Source organism: Chroicocephalus ridibundus, chromosome 6, assembly GCF_963924245.1.
Source record: "Chroicocephalus ridibundus chromosome 6, bChrRid1.1, whole genome shotgun sequence".
In the NCBI taxonomy this organism is placed as follows: Eukaryota; Metazoa; Chordata; class Aves; order Charadriiformes; family Laridae; genus Chroicocephalus; species Chroicocephalus ridibundus.
The window spans coordinates 49,607,517-49,615,534 of record NC_086289.1 but is presented as its reverse complement, the minus strand read 5'-3'; positions in this window follow the sequence as shown (position 1 = coordinate 49,615,534).

The following is an 8,018-nucleotide window of genomic DNA, read 5'->3' as shown; positions in this document are numbered from 1 at the left end:
ATACGGGAGGGATTAGGAGGTCCTGTCCAATTTTCTTAGATACTTCAAGGACATCATGTCTAAAAAACTATTATGTGTATCCTGTGAGAGAAGTGAAAGTTTCCTGGAGTGTATTAATAAAAGGATGAAAGGATGGTCCTCAGCAGATGGGAATGCTGATGAGGTTAACAATCCTGCCTCAAAGCGGCGTGGCGATTTTATCAGCGCCTTGTCAAGATTCACATTAGAGATTCCCCCAGCAAAGCTATTCCACACATGAGGAGTTGGGGCTAGGTTCTTTCTGCCACAGAAAAGGGGAGTGCAGCAAGGATGAAGAGGGAAACTGAGTGGGAAAGGGAACTGATCTGGAGAAGAAGCCTAGAGAGCTGTCAGGGGACATTGGATGGGTAGGAGTATGTATAGTGACTTCTGCTTCTGAACTGAACTGCTGCCACCCACACACTTTTGAGTCTTTCAGGGGCAGCAGTAGCAGCAAACTTGTGCTTCCAGGTTGTAGATAAAGAAGCCAATGAGAAAATGGGTGTTCTACGACTCCTTATAATTATTTCCCTACTTCAGAGTCACAGCACAGGAGACATGGCACTTGCTCGCAAAACAATGGAAGATGTGACAAAACAGTCCTTTTTTGCAGCATTACTTAATTTCAGCCTTGTACATTAGCAATCCAAGTTGCATATTATATATAAGGTAAACTACCTTATCAAAAAAATCCTATTAGTCGCAAGTGCTGTTGTAACACTAACATGTTTTGCACATGCTGCTATCTTGCTTTTCTGGTTTAAAACGTGTGAGCATAAGGGCGTGGTTGCAGTGGTTAAACATCAGAAGTACCGTACAAGGAGAAAGAACTCGGGGGCCCTCCAATATGAGTCATGGTTGCGCTGCAGTCACTTCCTCCTCTGGGCCGGACTTGTGCGCGTAAGAAATTTCAGAGCATTCAGTGAGAACTGTATGACTTGGTCATGGGTTGCACCTGTCGCAAATATACCAGATTAACTGCAAATTCCAGTAAACTCAAATTAGCACTCAACTAGTTAATATAAATTACTGATTTCAGTGGTACCAGGGTTTAGTCCTTCAGTCTGTGGCATTCAGATCTTTTCTGTTTCTCTTTTTATTCTCTTAGCACCACTGCCAAAGTATTGCATTTTTTTAAAAACCAGTTCATGAAATATCATAGCTTTTATGAAATACTAACATCAAAATTTTAATAACTTGATGTGTATAAAATACCAAAGCAATATCTTTTCAGAAAAGGAATTTTTTAAACACAAGAACTGCAATAATATTATGATTTGTGAGAACAGAGCAAGTAAACAATGATTAGAGACAGAAGGAGAGACACTATCCTCCGCAGGAATGAGAGCTTTAAATATTTTAGTCAAGTTAGAGTAGGTAACTTATTCAGTTCGCAACTAAATTGCATTGTGCGATTAGTGGGTCAAATCTCATTAGGTCATCTGCATCAGTACTTGAACCAGATATTCTCAGGTTGGGGGAAGCTGCCAGGGTGTTCTTGCTGTTCCGGGACTTTGCCGCTGTCGTACTCTCCGAAGCTGCACAGGCCGATTTGGAGGGACGGAGTGCGACTGATCTGCATTGGACCAACAAAACTGAGAGATCCTGTAACAGGGATCACTGTGAGAGTTCAGCCAGAACTATTTGTACAAAAGCTGATAATATGTGTCCAAGATAAAGTCATTCCTTCCTTCTCAGTAACTGCTGCGATATCAATTGGTTGTTTTGTTGGGTTTTTTAATCTTTGCCTGTGTAGCACTTGTATTTTTCAACAACCACAGTTTTCCCTAAAACGGAAAAGGAATGTAATCCTTGGACTATCATTTTTCAATCTTTATTGAACTGCCTCAAGATCTTTAGAAAATTTACATAAATACAAACAGGAGTGCAGTACAGAAATATATTTTGTTTCTTTTATTTGTTAGTATTTTGTAAACTTCAAAAAGAAATTCAAACATTTATATTAAGGCCTGTGTTATATTTCCTTCTTCAGTTTTCATTCTTGAGCAGTAAACAGAGGGCTTCCTTTGAAATCAATATAAGCGCAACTAGACAGTTGTTGCCTTATGCTTAGTTTGTCCATATTTCAGTATATAAAGAAATATTTGCAACTTTTCAGTCAATTAAACTTTCAGTGCTACATTATTGCTATGCCAACCTACATATGAACACCTCCCTGAACATTTCTTCTTACCCTTTCTGCAGTACGTTTCTCCAGTGAGCTCTAACTGAAGTCAACATTTCATCCTTTGATTACATGCCATCCATGGTAGTCCCATAGGCACTGGGCATCCAAAAGACATTACAAGACATCAGAAACTTGGTCCTGTTCAGTAGTCTCTAGAGCCACACCAAGAGTCTCATGCTTTTGTGAGCTGGAGCAGTACCCACGTGCTGTGTGGGGCACACAGATCATTATCGCTTGTTTTCTTACCAAATGACAAACTGCAAAACAAAAAGGAACAAGAGTCCGTAAGACTAAAAGTGATAGATTGTTTGTGTGGATATCATGGTCTGGATCATGAGGGGTTTTATACGAAAAGGAGACATCCACAAATTCTGAGCAGTTACTGTCGAATTGTCTTCAGGGAAATAAGACTTCTTGGAGCTGCTGAAACGGAGGGTGGCCTGTTGGGTGGAAGGCCTGCATTCATGCTCGGATTTCTAAGCAAGCAGTGAAAACCATGCAGTACTTGTAAGAATGGTTCCCATTCAGTACAGAACATAAATATAGATCATTTTGTTTCATTGTCAAATTAGTAACTGTTTTTCAATATTACCATTTCTCTTACTTTTGCTATTTATTTTAGATTTTTTTAATCAATACGTTAACATCCACGTCTAAAGAAATCAACATGGTGTTGATGGCAAATAGAAGTTTAAAAAAATTAATTGAGCTGTGGTCGATTGTTCATATGAAATTGAATTTTCTGTGTTCATCATGCAGTCCTAATGATCGCAGAAAATAACCTAGCAGCAATTAAATTTTAGATTTCAGGGCTTTACTATTTTAGAAAGTACTTCGTATTTGGTAATGTAATGGACTAAATTATTCTTCCCCCCTCCTCCCCCTGCCTCAAATTTTACATTATTGCTTTAAATGATGTGGAATGAAATTGTTTTCAGAATCTGCCTAGCAACAACAGATGCTCTCTCTCCCTCTAGTGGAGGATTATAAAATAGTTTTCTTTCTGTTTTTGCATGTGTAAACCATCAAATCAGAGGTTGAAAGCTGTTCTGAACAAGAATAAAACATAATTTGAGTTTAATGTATAACATAAATGTTATATGACTAGCAGTGTAATAAGAGATATTTTCATATTAATATTTTTTCTGCAAGTGCACTGTTTTTAAAGTGATCCTTCATTATATGAATTGTAAATTATTTATGTGTGTAAATATTTACAAATATCTAGACACATTTTAAAATAATAATAAAGGCGCAGCAGTTAAGATTAAAAATAACTCCTGATCTCAAAAGTAAAATACAGCATGCTTAGTGCTGAACACAGGAGTAGCTTGCATGTTAGTATTTGCCAGATGGATCCTCAGTTTAAAAAACATGTGCCTAAATAATTTTTTTTTATATTAATCCGAATGTTTTAGCATTTGTGGTGTTCACCTTAAGAGAAGAAGACTGCCCCAATAGTTGGATGCAACGTGTGTCCATCTCTTATTCAAAATTAGATGTTACAACTGGCTGTTTTGTTTCAGTCTCTTAATAAGCAATTTTTTTAAGAACAGCATGAACACCTTCCAAGCACTTAGTATTCATTGTAAGTGCAAACTGCTTATGTAAGTCATGATTTATAGGACTAAGTCCATAATTAGGATAGTAGAAAATACTTTTTATGTATTACTGATTAAACGAGATGTGCCTATACTTCTAGTTTACAAGATATAAACAAGACCATTGTTTCTTGACTAGATTCCTGTTACTGTTTTCAGCGGAAATTTAGTTTTCGTATTCTGCTGCTGAGCTTCTTTTTAGCATATTTTTCTATTTTGTGTTTTTATTATCTCAGTTTGTGTATTAGTATTTTTCTTGCCCTCCCCTGTTGCCATGCAAAATTTCACGCAGGTAGGCGGAGAAGCTGTCAGTCCAAGGGAAGCTGAAAGACGATGCGCATGTAGGGAACTTCACAGTCTTCAGCTTTTAGGGAGAGGGGCTTTCTCCACCTGCAAGTCACTGCCTTGTACCGAGTATGTCACTGTGAGCATTTTAGTTCAAATGAATTTGAGTTTGTGCGTTCGTTGTTCTTACCAAGTCACTAAAGGGCAACAAAGCTACTTAACAAGTGTCGGGTGACAGTTCTGGGTTACCACTGTCTCACTCAAGTACCAGCAGAAAGCGGATCTCTTAGCAATGAGGAAAAGCTTTTATTTTCTTGTACGGGGGAGTGACTCCAAGGACTGCAGTGCAATGAGTCACTTGAGTTGTAGTTGCTGTAACTAGCACAGAAACTTAAAGAGTGGGGTGAAACAGTGTGCTAAGAGATGACACAAAGGAGATGGTGGAATGCTCTTCAGAAGTGCTGCTACGGCCTCCCGACTGTATCTGTACTTGAAAATCTCCTCCGGCACGAAGAAGAGAGGTAACAGAGGGACACAGGGATGTAAGAGACAGTGCTTTTGCGGCCACTGCTGCAGCAGCTCTGCACTTCCGTCCCAGATAGAGATAGGCTGGCACAAACGCATCCCAGGCTCTGGAATTTGACAAACTATTTATGGCTCAGTTAGTTGTGCGGTGTTTTAGGGAGGGTGACAGAGAACAAAATGCAGAGGAGCAAAGTGTGAAAGGGACATTTGTCTACTGACTGTTCATGTTATCAAATGGGGAGAGAGAAGTAGTAGATTGCTGGCCAGGATAACGTAGTAACGTTGTCACACACACCAGCCTCTATGTGTTGGTTATGTTTTCCCAAATGCTGTATTCCTTTCCCCTGTAGAAAGTATGTAATAAAGACTATTATTTGTGAGCGAGAGTGCGTCAGCTCCTGGGGCATTCCAGGTTAGTTGTGAACTTTCCCTGGTTTCAAAAGGGAGTGTGGAGCTCTGGTGGCCAGCAGCTGTCAGAGGACCTGGCACATGTTGGAGATGCCCCTGCTGCTGCTGTGGCGGCAGCTACAGCCACAGTGGCACCAAACACATAACATGGAAAAGAAAAAAAAAAAGAAAAAACTATTAAATGTTCTCTGATTTACATCAGTTGATCATCTGTGGAGTTGCATTAATAGGCAACGCAAATATGATTTTAATACAACTTTATTTTTTATGTGTTAAGTTAACCTTTATAAGCTTCATTTTGGAAGCACTTTCTGTTCATGTTCTGAAATGGCCTTTCAACCAGTTAATGTGTTCCTAACTTTGAGATGATGATTATTTCAGCCTCTTGGTATTTTCAGGTGTGCTGTCTTTGTTTTCAAGATTAAACCTTGCAGACCCACTTCTCAGGATTTTCTTTAAAAAGCCACGTGCTTCATTCAGCTCATTTCATTATTGACCTGATAGTTCCGCGAGTTTGTATTTTTTTTAATTTTTTTTTTAACAGAAATGTAATGAAACCGTAATGAGAAGCTATAATTAGTATTAATAAGGCTTCCTGGAACAAACAGTTGAATGAACAGTCCCCACAACATTTTCCCGTCCCTAAAAATAATACGGCTTCTGCGCCTCCGGTTGCTCCTTGCCCCCGACACCCATGTGGAGGTGCTGCCCCCTCCGAAGCGCTGGCTCTGGCGGCGGCGGTTCCCCCTCGCCGTGGCTGTGCCGAGTGAGGTCCCTCCGGTGCCCGCAGCCGCGGTGGCCACGGGACAACCAGCGGGGCTACCATGGCGGCTGCCGCTCGCCACGCCAGGGGGCGCTGTTGGCGCGGCCCGCCCGGGGCCGCAGCCGCGGGTCCCCGCTGCGGCGGGGCGGGGGGCATTGGTGCTGCGGGGTCTTATAGCCAGAGGAGCTTGCCTTCGGGGCTGCTTGCTTTGATTTGGAGAAGCTGGAATTTGGCACGTTCTTTGATAGAAACAGCAGCTCAGCGAGGTACGTCACGTGCAGATGTGACATACCGGACTCTTCGGCCGGGTGTGAATGGGGGGTAATGTCAATTGAATCAGTGGGGTGACAGCAGGTCACACTGCAATCAGACATCTTATGGTTTCTGAAAATGCTGTTGAATTGTTTGGTAAGGATAAACTGTTTTTTAATATTTCTCTTAACCGAAATCCCTCTGAAAATGTTGCTACTTCAAATGGAGCAAATTATATTTTGATTCCTGTATTAATTTTTCTTACAGCTGCTGCCAAGTTATTGAAGTTTTGATAGGTGATTTAAGTGAGGCTATTACAGAAAAAGTGGGCTTATTGTTCAACAAATAGTCTATATCCTTGGAATTTTATAAAAGTTTGTTGCACTAAATAACAGCTGTTAATGCTTGTTGAGTGTCTTTAGTATGCACAATTCATAGTGCTTTGCAAATCATTATAACCATTATATTGTTTCACAAACAATGCCATTTACGTCATGGAGAAGCTGAGAGACACACTCAGAGCAGACTGATGAGAAGACTGGAAATAATGAGCTTGTCCTCTGACCCCATTTTGATGACTCTTTGACCCAAAAAGCGAGTAGTGCTTGATAGGCAGGCAAGGCTGATAATCCTGGGCCTCTAAGGAGGTTACAAATTGCGTGCAGTAAACCTTAGAATCTCTGGTGTTCGCGTCAGGCTCAGAAAACTATCCATGGCTTCAATATTTATTGAAATATGCCTCCCATCTGTTAGAAAGGAGGGTTCCTTGCTGTCAGCTGCAGCAGCCTGAGAGTATAGAACATAGTACAGAAAGTGTTTGTCTGACCCTTATGTCAAATTACCCTGGTCTTTCTCCCTGCAGTTCTTCCGGGGAGGTGGGTAAGCTTCTGGGTCTTACCATAGACCATATCCTCACTTTTTGAGAAAAAACACTGTGGACTAACTAGTAAGACTATTAAATGATGAGGTCTTCAATTTTTGTAGTTACGGAACAAAATCTAATCTTACTCTGTCAATAGCCAACTGCAAACCTTCACTCCCTTTTGCAGAGTTAGCATCAAGTCCCTTGGCATGATTCTGCCAGAGATCTCCAGACAGTTTTAGATAACTGCTCTCACAATATCATTTGTCAGACCAAGGTTTTGACTTACACAAGATCAGAAAGGAGAACAGTCATCACCCAATTGCCAAGTCATGGTTTCAGTGGGAGAGCACAGGGAAAGAAAACTGTTACTAAGTCTTTCAAAAGTTAAATTATCTTAACTAATTTCACCCCCAGTTTCATTCATCACTTATTAAAATGAATTTATAAACAGAAGAAAAAAAAGTCCTAATTATCGATAAAAATATTTTATGAAATTATTTATAGTAAATAATGGACTGAATTGGAAAGAAGCCTGGATTCTGTAAATGTGTACATTGACTATGAAAATTGCCAATAAGTTGTTTATCTAGAAACCATATTCTCATGAAAGCGGAGGTTTGATTATTGCTTATTGCACAGGACTAAGTCCATGACAAGTTAAAACCTACAACACGAATCCTGCAATGCAGAGAGCTGGGGCCCAAATGATACAGAATATTTTTCTGGATTTTTTATTCCATTATGTTCAGAGAGCTAGGTTTGCATTTCAAGTTGCTACCTCTTTTAAGTCTCTTGGTTTGGGGGGTTATTAGTTTTTTAATATTTTAGAAGTTTTATGTCTATCTGCTTAGTTCCTTCTGAACTTCTGGCCTCTTTAAGATCTTTCAAATTTGACTCCTAAAAATTAAAATGCTAATGACTGCTTTGATAGCAGTATGGTGTGTTGTATTGATAAATGTACCTTGATTTATGTGTTTCTTTGTGCAGTTCTTTGCTTACAGTTAGCTGGAGTGGCCTGCAGCTGCTCCACTGAAATCTGTGGGTGTTTTTTAGCTTTGACACCAGCGTGAGCCTGGCTGTGCTTTAACCTAGAGGCTATGCAGCTGGTTTTTA